An 18,812-nucleotide genomic window follows, 5' to 3' on the forward strand; every position below is an offset into this window, starting at 1 on the left:
CCAGGCAGGCTCTGTGGGCGCTCACGGCAGGCCGGGAAACACAGTTACCCAACACGGTGACAAGGAATGAAGGAATGACCTGGAGACTGAATCAAGCCCGGGATGTCACCAGCCAGGAAGTCATGCATTGTGTGCTGCGGCCAAAGACGGAGCTGGTGCCGTGCGAGCCCGGCATGTCCTGTCCCAGGCTGGACGGGGCTGTGAACAAACCTGGGCGGTGGGGTCCTTAGAGGGCAAAGGCCGGCGGGCGCTGGAGCCGGACAGAAACCGGGCTCCTCTCTCAGCTCTGCCGCTTCCTGTGTGATGGGGAGCCGCTGGCCCTCTCTGAACCTCTGTTTCTTCCTCTGTAACAAAAGCGCGATTGTCCTTTGTGGGGTTGCCTTGGGGTTAGAGGAGGTTGGGAGCCTTGGTGTGGTCCTCGATGTCTCTTTTTCTCACGTCCCACATCCAGGGAACTGGCAAATTCTGTCGGCTTCATCATTTTTTTTTTTTTTTTTTGAGGAAGATTAGCCCTGAGCTAACTACTGCCAGTCCTCCTCTTTTTGCTGAGGAAGACTGGCCCTGAGCTAACATCTGTGCCCATCTTCCTCTACTTTATATGTGGGACACCTACCACAGCATGGCTTGGCAAGCGGTGCCATGTCCGCACCTGGGATCCAAACTGGTGAAACCTGGGCCCCTGAAGCGGAACGTGCGCACTTAACCACTGCGCCACCAGGCCGGTCTCTGTCGGCTTCATCTTTAAAATCTGTCTAGAATTTGTCCCCTCTTCCCACCTGCGAGGCCCCCACCCTGGTCCTGTCCGCTTGGCCTCTGGCCTCCTGCCTGGTCCCCCCGCTGCTCCTGTCCCCGCCCCACCGTCTGTCCCCCACACGCAGCCAAAGGGATGGTGGACACCCGCGTCAGTCAGATCGTGTCCCTCCTCCGCTCGAGCCCTCCTGTGGCTCCATCTCTCTCGGAATAAAAGCCATCGTCCTCCCGGTGGCCCACCCCACACCCGCTGCCCCGTCACCTCCCCGCCCTCATCTCCCACCCCCCACCCCCCGCCCTCGCCCACTCCACCGCAGCCCTGCTGGCCTCCACGCCACCAGGCCACCCTCCCACGTTGGCACCAGCCGTCCCTTCACCGGAGATGCTGCCCCCAGGTACCCACACGGCTCCTTCCTCTCCTCCTTCAGCTCTTTGCTCAAATCTCACCTTTCCGGGGGGCCTTCCCTGACCACTTTGTTGAAAACAGCATCCCCACCTCCCCACCCCCAGCTCCCATCCCCTCTCTCTGCTTTATTTTCCTCAAGAGCACTTTGACTTTGTGACCTACTATATAGACACGTTCCACTGTTTATTCTTTATCTTCTCCCAGAGAAAGGGAGCTCCCAGGGCACAGGGTTTCCCCCAGTTCTGTTCACCTGGCAGCCCCGGTACTGGATACGTAGTAGTTACTCAATAAACGTTGGTCGGATGAATGAGGAAAGGCAGGGAAAATGCTTAGCACAGCTTCTGGGGCCGAGGGAGCAGGTGACAGACAGTAGGAATGACAGCCATCAGGTGAATCAGATAAGGCAAGGCCCAGCCCCCGGGGCTCCCACTGCTGGGGACACAGGAGACAGGCACGTAGGGCCGATTGCCACACCCGTGACATGTCACAAGCACAGGAAGTGACAGGTTGCACGGAGACCCTGAGGCTTCTGGGAGGCGAAGCTGAGCGAGGCTTTTGGGGGCTACACGGACACCTGCCTGGCAGGCCGGGGGTGAGTGCTCCCAGAAAGGGTGGCGGGGCCCGGGGGAGAGCTTGTGGGCTGGCTGGGGGTTGGTGGAGAGACCAGAAGGGGGAAGGTGCAGATTTCTGGGTTCCATTCATTAACCAACGTTTCTTTAGGGGCCGGCCTGGTGGTGTAGTCATTAAGCACGGGCTCCACTTCGGTGGCCCAGGGTTCATGGGTTCGGATCCTGGGTGCGGACCTAGCACAGCTCATCAAGCCACCCTGTGGTGGCATCCCACATACAAAATAGAAGAAGATTGGTACAGATGTTAGCTCAGGGCCAATCTTCCTCAAGCCAAAAGAGGAAGACTGGCAACAGAGGTTAGCTCAGGGCCGATCTTCCTCACCAAAAGAAAAAAAAAAAAAATTTATTTACTAAAGTCCTTCATGGCTCAAATCAGCCAGAAATGGTTTCTGTTGATTGCAACTGAGAAGCATGAAGGAAGCACGTGCCTACTATGATCCGCCTGCTGGGGATGCTGTGGCAGCCAAGATGACGTTTTGGCCCTTGTGAAGCTTAAATTCTACTGGGGCAGGTAGAGAAGAAACTATGAAGACAAAAATGCTATCACATGATAATTCCAGATGGTGATAAGCACTGTGAAGAAAATACACTGGAATTAGAGTGTGGGATGGTAAAGTTGCTTTAGATATGGTTCCAGGGAAGGCCTCTCTGAGGAGGTGACATTTGAGCCAAAGGACAGGGAATTAGTCAAACTAAAGACCTAGAAGAGTGATCCAGGCAGCGGGACCAGCAGGTGCAAAGGCCCTGAGGCAGGGCTGAGCCTGTGTGTTTGAGAAACAGCCAGGAGGCCAGGGTGGCTGGTGTGGAGTGAGTACAATTGCCAGATAGAATCCAGGATGCACAGTTAAATTTGAATAATATTAATCAGATGAATAATAAATACATTTTTTAATATGTCACAAATATGGCTACTAAAAATACTAAAAAATGACTTGAGGTTTGTCTGAAATTCGATTTTAACTGGGTATCCTATATTTTTATTGGCTAAATTTTTATTGCAACCCTAGGAATGAACAAGGGGGAATGTGGAGGGAGATGAGGACAGAGGACACAGGGAGCCCCAAGTTCCTCTCGGATCCTGCACGTTTGTGTGAAGAGACAGGATGCTCTCTGACCTCCGCATGGGCCTCTGTCCTATGGGGTCCTTGCTCCGTGGGCAGCGGCCCCTTCCTCCCTTTCCAGACCACCCTCCCCATCTTTGCTGCTGCTTTTCAGCAAATTTAAAAAATGATACTATCTTTATTTGACTTCAGGGAAGAAAGTAACACACTCGTTGTTAAAAAAAATAAATTCAAACCAAGCAAAAGGAAATAAAGTAGAACCGGAAACTTCCCGGCTGTCCCGTCCCTAACAGCTTCGAACTTCTAACATTTTAATATTTTTCCTCATAGCCCTTGATTTTTCTTTTAATGAAAATACTATCATAGGATATGGATGGGTTCGTAACCTTTCTTTCTTGCAGAAATTAACATGGGCATAATATCATCTCGATGCCCCTTTTTTTTCATTTTTAAAAATAAACTTTATTTTTGGGAAGAGTTTTAGATTTACAGAAAAACTGCAAAGATAACACAGACTTCTTATAAAGCCCACTCCCAGTTTCCCCTATTATTAAGATCTCACTTTAATATGGTACATTTATTACCACTAATGAACAAATGCTGATACATTATTATTGACGAAAGCCCATACTTTATTCTACTGCCTTTTAAAAACCTTTTGATATAATTCCATTGAGATACAACTTCGTACAACTAACTGGACCCTTTTAAAGTGGACCAATTTGATGAGTTTTGACAGAGATGTCGTCCCATGAAACTGCCACCGCAATCAGGACACAGAATGTTTCCGCCCCTCGCAGCTTCCGCCGTCCCCTGGCCATCCTCCCCTCCATCCCCCAGCTTTGGGCGACGCCCAGTCTGCTCCTGGTCACGACAGGTTAGGTTTACCTTTCCCAGCGCGGTGTCGATGAAGCCACATTGTACGCAGCCTTTCGAGTCCGGCTCCTGTCCCCCAGCCCGAGACATTCTTGATCCACTCACATTGTCCTGCTTGTCAAGAACTCCTTCCTTATCGCCCAGAGTGGTCCACGGGGGGATGGACCACAACGTATTTATCTTTTCGCCACTTGATAGACATTTTGGGTTGTTTCCAGGTTTGGGTGGTTATGAAAACCACTGCTTTGAACATTCCTGTACAATCGTTTTGTGAATATGTGTTTTCATTTCTCTTGAGTAAAACCCTAGGAGTGGGACGGGTGGGTCTTGCATCTTCCGCATTCTTTTTATAGCTGAGTGGATGTATTCTGCGACACATTTCGAGCTCTGCTCATCACCTTATTTTATGTTATAGTATTTATTTGTTCCTGTGTTTATTATCTACCTCTCAAACCTGGTTCTCTGAAAAAGAGGAGAAAATGGTTAGAAGCCTAGACTCTGAAGGCAGGCTACTTGTGTGACTTTGGAGAAGTTACTTAACCTCTCTGTGCCTCTGTTTGCACATTTGTAGAATGAGGATAATGATAGTGCTTAGAGTGGTTGTGGGGCTTAAAAGAGGTGGTAGACGTAACGTGCTTCGCCCAAGGCCTGCATGTTATATAGAAAATGCTCAATAAGTGAGGTTATCGTCATTCAATGTGCTTGGCACACAGCTGAATATATTTAGCGAACGAGTTTGAGCAGTCTTTAAGAGCACCAGCTTTGAAGTCAGACTTCCTGCTTAAAATTCCAGCAAAGCTGCTTACAAGCAGTGGGACGCCGTCCCTCTTCCTACCCTACTCCCGTGCCTCAGTTTCCTCATCTGTTAAATGGGGCTGAGGACCCCATCTTCTAGATAAGTGGTGAGAAAGAGACAAGATCAGGTTTCTTTCTTTCCTTCAAGAACAACTCCTAGAAGTAGAATTGGTGTATCAGAGGGTGGACAGCACTGTTAGGTCTCTTGGTGGACATTGCCAAAACCCTGCCCCAGGTCACAGTTCTACAAGTGGCGTAGGAGAGTGGCCGTTATCTTGTATTCTCATCACCACTGATTAGAACACTAAAAAAATAATTTTCTGAGAGATCGAAAAAAGGGGAAGGGTTTTTTTTAATAGTTTAATATCCATTTCATTAATTTCTTGTTTGCCAATTCCACTTTTTATTCGTTGTCTGTATCTTTTTGTTCATGTCTTTTGCCTGTTTTTCTGTTCTATGTTCACCTTCATAATTGATTTGTAAATGCTCTTTACATATGAAGGACAGAAAGCTTTGCTTGCCATCTATATATTGCCATTTATCTTTTTCCTTAATGTACTGAAATTTATCATTTTTATGAGGCCAAATCCTCCTCACCTGTTTCCACCATCTCACCACCTCCTCCAGGAAGCCCTCTGTAGGGGGCTCTTTTGAGGCTGATTTCCTCTCCCAGTGCCCCAAATTCGGAAGCCCTTGGAGCAGGTCTGTCACTGGGCTTGTTCCAGGCTCTGATCTCTGACTAAGACCCCCAAATAAAGCCACAAAAGGCCGTCCCCAGACATGGCCCTAGAGCCTAACACTTTGCAGTTTGTGCCCGGCCCTAAAGCGACAGGTTGCTTCTGGCCCTCCTTCCACCAGTGTGACCCGAATAAAGTGCCGTCCCCTCAGCTACTGGACTTGCTTTTTGTTTAAACGGAGACCCTGTAAGGCACCAAGATTTCAAAAGAGCCCATAAAACAAGGATGCTCGATGCTGGGGAGGACGCGAGGATGCTATGAAGGGCCTGTTCCCTCCGAGCGCGGGCGATGCGCGGCCCGGCCGTGGGGAGGCGGCAGAGGGCGGTCAGCGGGAGCCGGGCCCGGGGCCGCGCTGGGGACGAGCCCTGACTGCGCATCGTGTGTGCGACTTCGTGCAAACGCAGGTCCTTCCCTGAGCCTCAGTGCCCCCCTCTGCGAAGCGCGGATCCTCAGCCCCTGCGGTTTTATTAAAACCTCCCTGCTTAGCGCCACGCAGGGTGCGTAGAGACGCCTGACACGTGGGAACGGCTACTATTTTTAAACCTTGATGTACATTTCCTTTGACCCGGCGGTTCCACTTGCGGTCATCTGTTTAAAGGAAAATAATTAGAGATGTGCACGAATATTTAGCTGCTTGGGTTTTTTTGGGGGGGAGAAGGGAATGATTTATAATAGCAAAATATTTATCCCAGCTTCGATGTCTGAGAAGAAAGAATGTTTAAACAAAGTGGTGTTCTTGGACAGGGTGGCATCTTATGCAGCCATTAAAACTAATGTTCTCGAAGAATACTTAATGACCTGGAAAGATACTCATGATATTTATAATCTTGTTTTAAAAAGATACAAAATCCTTTATACATGTGTGCCTCCGATTCTGTTTAAAAAAAAAAAAAAAAGGTAAGGAAATGGACAGAAAAAATTACCCATCATGCAATAATTTCTTCATTGGTGTCCACAGGCATTAATTCAATGCCTACTACGTGCCGGACGCTGTGCTGGGGCAGGGGAGGCGCTCTAAATATTTAAGAGTGTCTCTGAGGGGACGGAGTTACGGCTCATCCAACCATCCATTCAGCGGATCTCATGAAGCATCCACAGGCCAACAGCGCCCAGACCCTGGGCATGCGCACTGAACAAATCAGACTCAAATCCGTGGTCCCGGGGAGCCGACATTCCTGCAGGGAAACAACCAAAACCAGTGACCGCGATTAGCTAGTTATCTAGTCTGTTAGAAGGTGACTCGAGCAACTGAAAATAAGACAAAGCAGATCAGGGAGAGGGTTCGATTGCACGTTAGAGGGACGTCAGCCGCTTTAGTCTGGGTGGGCAGCAACAGTCGACCGAGGAGAGGCCTGAAGGAGGGGAGGGAGGGAGCCCTGGGGGCACCTGGGAGAAGAGGCTACTCCAGACAGAAGGAACAGCCAATGCGGAGACCCTGAGGCGGGAGAGCACCTGACGTTTTTCTGCAAGAGCAAGGTGGCTGGAGCCCAGGGAGTGAAATCACGGACCAGGATGGCCGAGTTTAGTTTATGCTCGCGTCTTTTTTCTTTGTTTCTTTTTCTTTGTTTATTTTATGGAGGTCACATGGACTTATAACTCGTTTTATAAATTGTGTCATTTCAGGTGTACATTACTATATACCAGTTTCTGGATACACAGCATCATGTTCACCACCAATAGTCTAGTTTTTATTGTTTTGTTTTTAATTTCCCAATTTTGGGGGGACAAATTAATTACTTAAACTCATAAAAAAAGATTAAGATCAAACAGTGTCTTGGTTCCGGGTCAAGTTCCCGAATGCAGACATACCGAATTTCAAAACTCATTGTCGACTTCCAGTGATCCTGAGCCAGCTACTTCTCCCCTCTGAGCCTCAGTTTCTTTGTCTGAAAAATGGGTATTAATACAATAGGGCTGTGGCGAGTATTCAGGGAGACCATGCAAGTACGGCGCTCGGCCGGGTGTCTGGCACATAGTAAGGCTTAAGAACTGTTTCCGGCCTTTATCACCCATTTATTGCCTTCCACCGCCAACTCCTTTCGCGCGAAGGTGGGAAAGACAGTCGCGAGAGAACAGTTCTTTCCCCTTTAAGAACCCGAGCGGGCGGGGAGCCAGCCTCCGGGCATCCTTTCCAAATTTTCCAATCCCGGCCTGGCATTTTCCGCCCGGAGGGCTCCGATTGGACAAGCTCCACCAATCAGAGGCGGGAGCGGGCGCGGCTGGGCGCCCAGCTCCGCCCCTGGACCGGCCCTGCCCCCCGCCCGGCAGCCCCGTTGCCATGGGGACGGGTGGGCGGCGAGGGGGAAAGCCCCGGATGTTCGTTGGGGATTCAACATGGCGGCGGCAGTGGCCGCGGTGGCCGCGGCGCCGGAGAGCTGAGGGCGGCGCGAGGGCGCCGGGTTCCGGGCCGAGCGGCTAGGCCGCGAGCGACTGCGGCGCCGAGCCGGTAGGACGAGCGGTCTGGCCGGGGGCTTGGGGTGGGCCGGGCGACGGCGTTAAGAGAGTTTTTACGCAAGTCGGGGGCGGGGCCGCTGGGGTCAAAGTTCACTCGTGGAGGGAAGGGTCGCGTCCGAGGGGTCGGGGGTCAACGCTGGGGAGGAAGGAGGTGTAGAGGAGGTCGAAGGTCATACTCGCAAAGGGGGCGTGGCGGAGGGGAGCGCAAAGTTCGAAATTTGAAGTCGGGGCGCGTTCGAGGGGGTCGGAACGAGTGTCCCAAAGGTGGGGCTCAGAGTTAATCATTTGAGGGGAGCGCGCCTACGAGGGTCAGAGGTCACAACCATGAGGGCGGCGGGTTGGAGGTTGAAGGCAGCCCCCAGCGGAGCAGATGAATGAGATTTAGGTTGGGGGACACCTTTTATGGGCTCAAAGGTGGGGCGTGGCCAGAGAGGGCAAAGATCAGAATCTGGTGCCTGCGCAGATGATGCACCCAAGGGTCAAAAGTTAGAACCCAAGTGGGACATCCGAGAGAGGTCAAAGGTGCTTCCTGGTGGGAGAGAGGGAGCCCCCTTCCGACAAGTATCAAAAGTCGTAGCAGACACTCATAAAGCCCTGACTGTGTGTCAGGCCCTGTTCTAAACGTGTTACCTGGATTTAATCCCGACCCAGCCTTATGGGGTTGGTGCCACCGTTAAGAGGGTAAACGAGGTACCCACGGTCACCTCATGAGTAGGTTGCGCAGCTGGGCTTCGAACTCGGGGGTTCTGAGCCCCGAGTTCTGTCACCCGCTGCTTCTTAAGTCATCGTGATGTTGGTTAATATTTAATGAGGGCTGACTGCGCCCTGTGTGCCTGGTCTGGTCATCGCACTGTCTCGTGGAGTGGGTGCTAGATAGACCCACTTTCCGGCCAGGGAAAAGGGGGCTCAGAGGGCTGCTGCTGAGTGACAGAGGCAGGTCCCACGCTGGGTCTGGAGGATTCCGGAGCTCCTGCCACACTGTGGATGGCGGAGGTCTGTTCCTGGAAGCAGGGGGCCGGGCAGGGCCAGGCCACTCCCTGGGCGGGAATAGATTGTCTGTTTGGCCTGGTAGAAGGGTGTGATCGGGGAGGAGAGGCTCCCACGGGCCGATGGGATGGTGTGTTTGTGGGTGGCCCAGAGGCCGAGTGAGTCGGATGGGCTTCTGGCTGGGGAGGGCGTCCTTGGGTGGTACCCTGAACAAAGTTGGGTGTTGTCTGTACTAAAACCCCAGGCTCTCGTCGTGGTCCCCAGTCGCTCCCACCTCATTCCTGCTTCCCTCCCCGTCCCGCCGGGCGGTCCAGCCACACTGGCCTGTTTGCCGTTCCTCATCTGTCTAGGTTTGTGCCTCCCTCCGGGTCTCTGACCTTCCTGTTCCCTCTGCTTGGAATCCTTTCCCCGCCCTGCCCCCGCTCGCTCACGTGTGGCTCACCCACAGCCCCGCAGGACCACCCTGGCTCCCGCCCTCAGATACTCTTTATCTCGCTGTCTTGCTTCCGCCCAGCGCTCCACTCTGGCCTCACCTCGGTTACCAGGGCCCCATTCGTTGTCTGCTCCCCCCTAGAACGTGGGTCCCTCACGGGCAGGAATTCTGCCTTGTTCCTTCTCCAACTGCCCACCTGACGCACTGCCTGGCCGACCGAGGATGCTTGTGGGTGGTGGTTGAATGTGTGGCCCTGCGCTGGGTGGGGGACTGCAGCAGTGGCCAGGCCGCACAGAGCCCCTGGCCTCCGCGGGCCCTCAGTGTCCCTTGGTGGGAGCAGACTGGAACGAGACCCCCGGCCAGTGATAATGGCTTCATCTCTGCATCTGTCCCCTGAGAGTACCTGGCCTGGAGGGGCATGGAGCAGGGGTGAAGCGTAGCCTCGCTGCGGCTCTGGAGCCTGAGCGGTGCTGGGGAGTGGGTTCAGACGGCCGCTGCTAGAGCAGGGATGCCTGGCTCACACCCAGCTCCATCACTCACGGGTTGTGTGACCATGGGCAAGTCACTTGACGGTTCTGGGCCTCAGTTTCCTCCTCTGCCCAGTGGGAAGAACGATCGTGCCCACCTCATAGAATTGTCGTGAGGATGCCCAGTGTCAAGCGCCTGGCCCGAGGCCTGGCACCCGGTACGTGCTGTGTAAGCACCAATCTCGATGCTGCAGCTGCTGCTGCCACCTGGGGAGGGCCCCCGGGCTGCTGGAGGGGCCTCTCTCCCTAGCCTCCCGGCTCTCTCCAGCAGCCGCCCCACCCTGACCTGGCTCCGGCAGGGTCACTGAGTGGGCACGGCGCCAGGCAGCCCCGTGAGGCCGGCCCAGCCTCGGGACCTCGGGGCGCCAGCTCCCTCGGCATCTTGGGACCCGGCACAGATAAGGGGGAAGAGGGCTTTGCCGTTGGAGGCCCACGTTCAGGTGCCTGCCCTGTCACTTCCCAGCCCTGCGACCTTGGGCGAGTGATTTCTCGTTTGCCAATTTTGTTCCTTGTGATACATTTTAGACGAGTGACAAAAGTGGAGCTTTCAGTATAACAGACACCCACGCCTCCCACGTCGGCCTGGGACAGAACATGCCGAGGATCCAGTGAAGGGCCCCCCACCCACCCCCGCTCTGCCCGTGGTGGCACCGTGCTGGGTTTGGTGTCCAGCCTTCCTCCGCAGGTTTGCGTACTTCTGCTGTCCTTGGACGCGTTCACCAGCGGGAGGGCAGTGGCTCTCCGCCCTGGCCACACGTCGCTGCCCCACGCAGCCACCTGGAAAGCTTGCCAAAACACTGTCGCCCGGGCCTGCCATGGAGACTCTCGCTTGGCCTCTCTGGGTCCGGGGCCGTCCGGCATCAGCGCGTGTTCTCATGGCTGGCCAGGCGGACCCACACGGCTGCACAGTTGTACAGATCATGTAAATGGGGTCATGGAGACAGAAATGTTGCTCTTTCTGCCGAACCTTAGAGTTTGGATATTTCTTCGGGTGCATGCGTATAGGTCTAGGCGGGTCGTTTGGTTCCCTGCTGTCAGGTGTTTCTTTTTTGTGATTGTATCACACAGGAGTTAGCCATTTACCTCTTGGTGGCCATTTAGGTGGTTTCCCATTGGGACTGGAACAAACAGTGCCGCAGTGAACATTCTAGAACTATATGCTGTGGCTGGAGTCTCTCTTGGGCGTATGCCTCGCGGTGGGACTGTGGGACCTTCCCAGTTGCCCTCCTGAGCGGTTGTCCCAGTGGCTTCCCCACGGGGCTGGAGGGTGCCCGCGGGTTGGTGGCCCTCGCCAAGACGATGTCCTCAGCCGTGCGATGGTAGGTGTGTGGTCCCCAGGCTGCTGGGGCACAGCTGGGGAGGTGGCTCCCATGATAGGTTTAGCTGGGCCGGACCCCCCACCCCGAGCCTCCACACCCAGAAGGGAGGCAGGCTGGGGAGGTCTTTGACCTTTGCCCTCTGGGGCACCAGGGGGACATCCCCCAGGGCTCAAAGTTGGGAAAGGAAATTGTAGTGACTTGAGCCTCCTCAGGAAGGAGGCAAGGAGGGAGAGGAAGTTTGGGAAGGGCCGAGCAAGGCCTTGTCACACTTGTGGTCTGACCATCGGTCCCCATGGCGACCAACACAGCCGCGGCCCTGCCCTCATGGTTATAGTCCAGTGAAGGAGGCAGACCTGTCCCCAGACAGTGACAGCTCAGAGTGGTCAGGGCCAGGATGGGGAAGCACAGCAGAGGAGTCTGGGCTGAGATGGGGAGGGCACAGACTGTAGGAATCCAGAGGAGGCACCTGACCCATCCTGAGGGGTCAGCGAGCGCTTGCTGGAGGAGGAGACAGCTGACCAATGAGAAAGAGTGAGCCAGGCCTAGGAAGGAGGTGGAAAGAATAGAACAGGTAGTGGATGTGGCAAGTGCAAAGGGCCTGAGGTCCGCATGAGCTTGGGATGGTCAGGTACCATCCAGGAGGCCAGTGTGGCAGAGTGGGCGATGAGGCAGGTGGGTGGGGAGGATGTGGAGCTGCAGCAGCAGCTGACAGGCTGAGTAAGGAGCGGGGATTTCTTCTGTGTGTCATGGGGAGTCACCAGAGAGCTTTGAACATCTGGTTTCTCTTTGATAAAGATTGCGCAGGCTGCCACGTGGGGAATAGCTCATGAGGCAGTCAGGGACACCCGTGGGGGGCTGCTGTGATAGTCCGAGCAGGAGGAGAGGGGGCACAGGACCAGGGTATCGGTGACAGAGGAGGGGCCTGTGTGCTGGCCAAGATGGTGAGTACTTTGTCCATATTAACTCATTGGATCTTCACAGCAACCTACGAGGTTGCTACTGTCATCAGCCCCATTTTAGAGATGAGCAAACTGAGACCCAGGGAGGTGCGTGACTTGCCCAAGGTCACACAGCAGGCAAGTGCCAGAGGCAGGACCCGCACTCCAGGCCTTCGGGCTGCAGTCACTGCTTGTCGCGGCTGCCCTCCGTGACGTGGAAGTGGTTCTGATAAGACAAGGCCGCTTCCTGTCCAGTTGGTTCTTCCCCAGGCTTCTTCTTAGATGGAAGCACCTGGGGGCCTGTTCACGCTGGGTCATTTCTGGGGACTGGGTCCCCATCTCCCTCAGGGCCCCCACATCCCCCTTCCCTTTCTTGTCCGCTGCCTCTCCCTGCTTGTCCTGCTGGCCCACAGTGAGCCAGACTTCCTGGCCAGACACCGGTCAGGGTGTCCCCAGCAGCTGTTTCTCCCATCACCCGGCTGCGCGGCCACAGATGCCGCCAGCAGGAAGCAGCCTCCTCCCGGATCACGGCCAGGGAAATGGGACCCTTCCCGCCCCAGCCACCCATCCGGGGTTGGGGCTTATTGTCTGACGGCTGCCTTGGCCCACAGGAACGAGGGGTGAGGAGGGTCAGTAGGGGGGTTTCCCCAGGTCCCAGGGGAGCCAGCTGTGCCGGATGCCACGGAAGCCACCGCTCGCTGCAGCCTGTCCGCTGGGGCCCTCTGGCCCTGGCCTGACCTTCCCTGGGGTGCGAGGTGACCTGCTGGCGACCTCAGGGGCAATGACAGCTTCCCTGCCAGGGCCACACAGTCCACTCAGGCCCCTGACCCCCTGGTGGGCCCCTGGGGAGAGCGCAGCGTCGAGTTCCCCCCGTTGAGGCTGGCGGGAGGGTTGGAGGAGCCCGTGCTGTACAGTGCTTAGCCCCTTGCCGGCCACACCAGCTCGTGGTGGGTGTCCCTCTGGCGGCAGCCTCCTCGCCCGCGCCCCGCCACCCGATGCTGTGCTGACCGCAGCTCCTGCGGGCCGCGCGCCGAGTCTGTGTGTTATGGGCATCGTCGCAGTGGCTCTGCCTGGAGACCCTGAGGAGGGCTTAGCAACCTCGGTTCTCTTGTCCTGCATTTTCATTTAAGAAGGCACGCTTTGCTCCGAGTGTGTGTGTCCTGCTCCCCAGAAGCGTCGACGGGGACGAGGAGGTCCCCTTCCCAGAGACAGCCACCGCTCCTGCTTCTCCTCCTTCTCTCCGCATTCGCTCCTGCACCCTCTCCCCGCTTCTGTATCGCAGGGAGCAGGGAGCCGGCTGCCCATGTTTGTCTCTGCCCTGTCCTGCGTTTTTCTCCCTGAAGTTCCGTCTCAGCACCAAGACTGTTGGTGAAAGCCGTCTGGGCCTCCTTTTCTGGGAGCTGTCTGTTCATGATATTTTTACTTTCCCTGAGAAGGGGAAACTGAGGCACAGGCTGGAAACGCCATAGCAAGTAAGGGGCAGATCCAGGCCTCAAACACAGGCTCCATTCTGGAGCTCTTGACCTGCAGGACACATGGAGGCTGAGGGCATGGACTCTGGAGGCAGCTTCACCACGGCTAGCTGTGTGATCCCAGACAAGTCACTTCACCTCTCTGTGCCCAGGTGTCTTCATCTGTAAAGTGGGGCTGATAATGGTACCTCCTCGTGGGCTTGTTTTGAGGATGTAAATGCATAATCGTCAGACAGAATGCAGATGAGTGCTCAAGGACTGCACGGGGCTGTTGGTCCTCAGGGTGGTACTCTTGTTCTGAGTGTGAGCAGGTGCTGTGCTGAGCGCTCTGAACTCGCTCACTGGGTCCTCCCTGCGCCCCGAGGAGGTGGGTGTTCCTATCCTTCCCCTTTCACAGGGCAGGAAGAGGAGAGCCTGGGACACTTGCCTGGGGTCACCGAGCCAGCAGGGCTGGGTGGCCCCAGGTGGCTAGTGCAGAGTCCAGCCCCTACCCACTGTGGCCCCTGCCCGCCACCCCATAGCTGAGCCCAAGGCGGAGCAGGCTCTCCCTCCCCAGGGCCCCTGTGGGTCTTCATTGCAGGCGGGCTGCACAGCTTTGGGGGGAACAGCTTGACAGGTGGGGGTGCCGGCAGGGGACCCCCAGATAGCACCTCCCTCCCGGGCCTCCTGCGTCCCACCAAGGTGCCCGGCCGGTCCCTGGAAGCGCCTGATAAAGTGGCCTTGTGCTGTGGTTTCGGCGGCGGTTGCCCAGGCTAGTTTCAGCCACGCCCTCACGATGGGAGGCGCTGCCGTCCTGGGCCTCCTGCCCTCCTCCTGTCCCCTCCTGTCCCCTCTCCACGGCCAGTGCTGGGAGGGGAGAAAGGACATTGCGGGAGGGCCAGGCTCCTCCATAGATGGTCCCCCCACTGAGGCCCCCCGGGCAGTCCTGCCCCGTCTCCCTAGGGACCCGTCCTCTGCTGCCCACGGCGGCCTCCCTTCCCCCACAGCTCCCACAGCAGCCTGGCCCCGGATCCATCCGTTCTCTCTGACATGCCGTGTGTGTGTGTGTGTGTGTGTGTGTGTGTGTGTGTGTGTGTGATATGTGTATATATATGTGTATATATACTTTTGTACGTTTGTAGTCCCACTGCCGTGAACCTGCAGCGACCAGGAAGTGCAACACGCCTGCAGAGAGTGTGGAAGCGCGAGTGGCAGCTCAGCCAACGACGGTCAGGGGCACGGACGCTGCCCCACTCCCAGGTCGGGGCTGAGAGCCCGGCACCCCAGAAGCCCCCATCGCTCTCCTGACGACCCCGGGACTGGCCACTCTGCTGACCTTGGGCGGCAGCACGTCCCCGCTTTCCTGGAGAGTTTTGAGTGGGTGCGCGTCCCTGAATGAGAGAGTGCGCCTTGCCTGCGCTCGCGCTCCTGTCCGTGGGTCCCCGGCATGTCCGTGCGTCTGCCTGCTCCCATCCTAGGCCGCGGGCTCCATCGCTGTGGTCGCTCGTGTCAGTGCTCCGCTCATCCTCATTGCTGGCGATGGTTCCATTGTGTGAAGAAACCACAGCGTCTTTCTCCGTCTCCTGCTGGGCGAGTGTGAGTGTCCTCTTTGCACGTGTCTGCTGGGTGTGTGTGCACGCTGTGCTCCAGGGCACACGGCCGGGGCGTTGTTCCATCAGAGGGTCGGGTATGTCACCTTTAATAGACACTGTAGACACCGCGCAGCCTCCCGGGTGGTGTGCCTGCGTCCGCGTCCAGCAGCTGCCCCGCGTCCTCACCACACTGGCTCTGTCAGACCGTTTGCTTGACCTTGGCCGTTTCGTAGTCTTGATGCTGCAGAAGTGGCTGTGCTTGTTAGCACCGAGACAGTCCCTCTGGTTGCTTCCTCCTCCCCGTGCGCCCGTCCCTGCAGCTCTGCCCTGTCCTGCCAGGGGAGTCAAGGGCTCATTCTTTGAGATGCCCTGTGCTGGGGCTGCAAGACCCAGAGGGGAGTGCAGCCGGTGGCCCGCACCGAGCTCAGAGAGGGGGACACGGACTTGACCAGAGAGCGACATGCAACAGGTAAAATGGACCAGACTCCTGAGCCCCTGTCTTGCCCCGGTGACCCTGTCTCGTTAATGGGCACCCCACCCATTGCCTCGATGGTCTCTCCCCTCGTCCTCTTCCTCTGCGTCCACTGTGTCGGGAAGGCCTGTTGCTCTGCCTTCAGAACAGGACCTGGCGCCTCTCATTCTTCTTCATTGTCACCTGGTTCAAGCCACCCTCCTCTCCTGCCTGGACGTTTCTGCAGCCTCCTACTCCCCCCCCCCCCTCGCTAGCCCCCCATAGGCTGTCCCACTTGAAGCCAGAGGGAGCCTGGGGCAGATGACATCCCTTTCCTGGCAGCCTTCACTCCTCTCCTGCAGTGCTGTTCCTGGAACATTCCAGGCTGGGTCCTGCCTCAGGGCCTTTGTTCATGCTGCTCCCTCTGCAACCTCTTACTCTCTCTCCCCTCCTTCGCCTGCTTGGTTTTCTTTGTAGTGCTCATCCTTGCTGCTCACATCGCATCATGATTTATTGTCCTCCCCACCCCCTAACTTGGCATCATGGTGGGGGAAGGGGAGGTCCTTGGCTTGATGTGTACTAGTCGCTCAATAAACGCTGGTGGACTGACTGACTGAATGAATGAATGGGCTGTAATAAGCTGTGAGTGGCGTCGTCAGAGTGTATGATGGGGGATCCACCCTGGGCGGGGAGCCCGGGGCAGGCTTGGCAGAGGAGGAAATGCCACCTGAAGGGCAAACAAGTGTAGACTAAGGGAGGCGGGGTGTGGGCGCTCGCAGCTGAGGGAGCTGCCTGTGCAGAGTTCCCCGGGCCGGAGAGCGAGGGGCCGTTGAGGACCTGAAGCAAGACTGATGGCAGCGTCCGCTCTCCTGTCGGTCTGGGTTCGAATCTTGGCAGCCACGTGGGCCTCTCCGTGCCTGTTTCTTCTGCTCCAGGGCTGAGGCTGCCCTGGGGTCCTGGGGCCTCTCTGAAGCTCTGCTCCTGACCTACTCACCCCGGAGCCTGGCGTATACATATGAATGGGATTGTTTCATTTTTTCTCCTGCAAATACGCTGGAGTGCCTGGCCCTTTGTGGCCTCCACGGACACCTGGTGGGTGGATAAATGGACCCTGTTGCTCTCCACCTGGAGCGTGTCCCTTGCCTCTCGCCTTCTGGGGCACCTCCACCCGGAGGCAGGGAAGGCCTGCAGTCACCTTGCCTGGGGTGTCCTTCCCCCACCCCCACCCAGGCGGATGAACAGGGAAACTCGCGGCGGGTTTGCGCGCGCTGGCCCTGTTCCTGCACGGCGCTCCCCTGCTCCTGCCCCGTCCTTCCTGGAGTCCAGGAGGTGGCCACGCCCATTCAACCCATTTCACAGATGAGGAGCGTGGGGGTGGCACCAGTGTGAGGGCTGGCCCGCCCAGCGAGCAGATCCACCGCTGCCTCGAGTGGGGCTCATTTGCGTTTCCCTGGTGGCTGGTCAGGTGGAGCAGACTTTCCCGTGTTCCTCGACCGTTTGGAACCTGTGGAGTGCCGTGCTGCGCCCCTGCGGAGAGCCCATGCAGGTCACTTGCCTGTTTTCCCATTGGGCTGCCTGCATTTTTATTTTTGATTCTTTGCGTCAGATCCTGGATTCTTTCTAAGATGTCACACGATCTTCCCCCAGTCTGCGGCTTCCCTTTTCCCTTTTCTTGTTGTGTCTTTTGATGGACAGAAGCGCTTCATTTTAGTGTAGTCGCATTTATCGCTGATTTCCTTTATAGTTCGATCGTTCTGCTTCTCACGTATAGTCTTATTTGTTCTGGAATTATGCGTGCGTGTGTATGACGTAAGGGGACATCAGTCTCGTATTTTCTTCCTGGATCCCCTGTCATCCAAATCCTATTTCTTAGAACGGGCTGACTTCTCTCCCTGCCACCCCGTTGGACGCCACGTATCCATGGGTCTGTTTCTGGGTGATCTCGTCCTTTCTCTCGCTCTCTCTGTTTATTCCTGCATCAGCACCATGCTGTCCGAATGTCTGTAGTTCACAGTAAGTCTTGATCGTGGGGTGAACACACCCTCCCGCTTGTTCTTCTTTAGAGTGTCTCGGCCATTCTTGGCTCTTTATAATTCCATGGAAATATCAGACAAGCCTTGGTCACACAAGCAGACGTGACCTGGAGTCTCCCAGTCCATGAACGTGGTATATCCCTCCATTTATTCATGCTTCCTTGGGCTCCCCGGAAGGTGTCATCCTTGCCAGCAGAGGCCTCCACCACCTCTGGCTGGGTTTATTCCGAGGTCCCCTGTGACGTGGCGGGAGCCTGTGCCCCCTCCCCGTCCCTGGGTCGGCCTCGCTGGGTGAGGCCCTCAGCATCGGCAGGGCCACCTCCCCGTCCCCTGCTTCCTCCCAGGCACCGCCCTGGGCCTGGGCAGAGGGTGGGCAGGACGCCCGGAGAGGAGGTTGTAATTTTCCTGAATGATTTCAAGGGCTAATTAAAGGTTTTCCTTGACTAATCAGCTTACGGTTTAATTATCGGGGAACAGGCTCAGAGATGCGGGAAGCAGCTCTGGGAGGTCTCCTGGCGTGGCAGGAAGGAGCCTCGGCCCATCGGCCCAGCCCTTCCCCGGGGGCGGAGTCGGGGGCTACCCGGGCATCCCTGTGGGAGAGCAGCCGGGGAGGCTGGCAGAGGCGGGGAAGGGAGGAGTGGGTCCCTTCCCTGGTTTTGAAATCTCTCCGAGGCTCCCACTGCCCGGGAGGGGTCGAGCCCTGGGGCCTCCCGGTCAGGCCTGCCCCCTTCTGCTTGCCAGCTGCCCTGCAGCCTGCTGGCCTCCGCCTCCGTGCGCTGCTCCCACGTCACGTGTCCTTTGGGGCGTGGCCTGAAGCTCACCCCCCCCACCCGCCACAGCAGGTCCAGAGCAGATGATAAGCACTGCCCGCCCCTTGCTGGCTGTCAGGGTCACTCGTCACCCCGGATAAGCGCTTCTTAGGGGGACGCCTGGGCTGGGCCCTGTGGTCCAGCATTTGAGTTGGGGGGACCCGAGAGGAGAAGAGGTTCGGGGGAGAAGGCTGGGAGGGGGTGTTCAGGCCCTGGGAACTGAGCGATGGCTGAGGCCTTCCCAGGGGAGGCGGCAGGCTGGACTGGACAGAGGATGGGCTCCTGGGAGTTTGTGAAGGGGGAGGGGACCGAGATAGCTGTGCCAGGCCTGGCTTCATTCCTCAAATTCCTCAGCCGGCCCCAGACTCCCAGTGGCCCAAGATGGGGGAGGGCGGAGCGGCAGAGAGGAGCCTCCTGGGCACTGCCCTGCCCTCTCCACGCCCCCGCCGCTGCCTCATCAGTCTCTCAATTTACAACCCCCTGCCCCAGGGCTCAGCCACCGACCTGGGGGGGGCACCCCCATCCCGTGTTCACTCCTGGCGGCACAGTCGTCACCTGGTGGGG

The 18,812-nt window shown here is 56.8% G+C and overlaps 1 protein-coding gene across 3 annotated transcripts in view; it reads left to right on the plus strand.

The window, feature by feature from the left end:
* The first annotated feature begins 1,684 nt into the window (after nt 1-1,684).
* Nucleotides 1,685-18,812, plus strand: part of PAK4 (p21 (RAC1) activated kinase 4) — a 48,888-nt gene continuing 31,760 nt past the window's right edge. For 2 of the 3 annotated variants that reach the window (XM_070632759.1, XM_070632765.1), the window contains exon 1: nt 7,543-7,700. The gene's annotated coding sequence lies outside the window, so the exon portion shown is untranslated. Of the gene's footprint in view, nt 1,749-7,542; nt 7,701-18,812 lie in introns of those variants that run through there. The other variant, XM_070632761.1, reaches the window with a different exon arrangement.

Source organism: Equus przewalskii, chromosome 9, assembly GCF_037783145.1.
Source record: "Equus przewalskii isolate Varuska chromosome 9, EquPr2, whole genome shotgun sequence".
In the NCBI taxonomy this organism is placed as follows: Eukaryota; Metazoa; Chordata; class Mammalia; order Perissodactyla; family Equidae; genus Equus; species Equus przewalskii.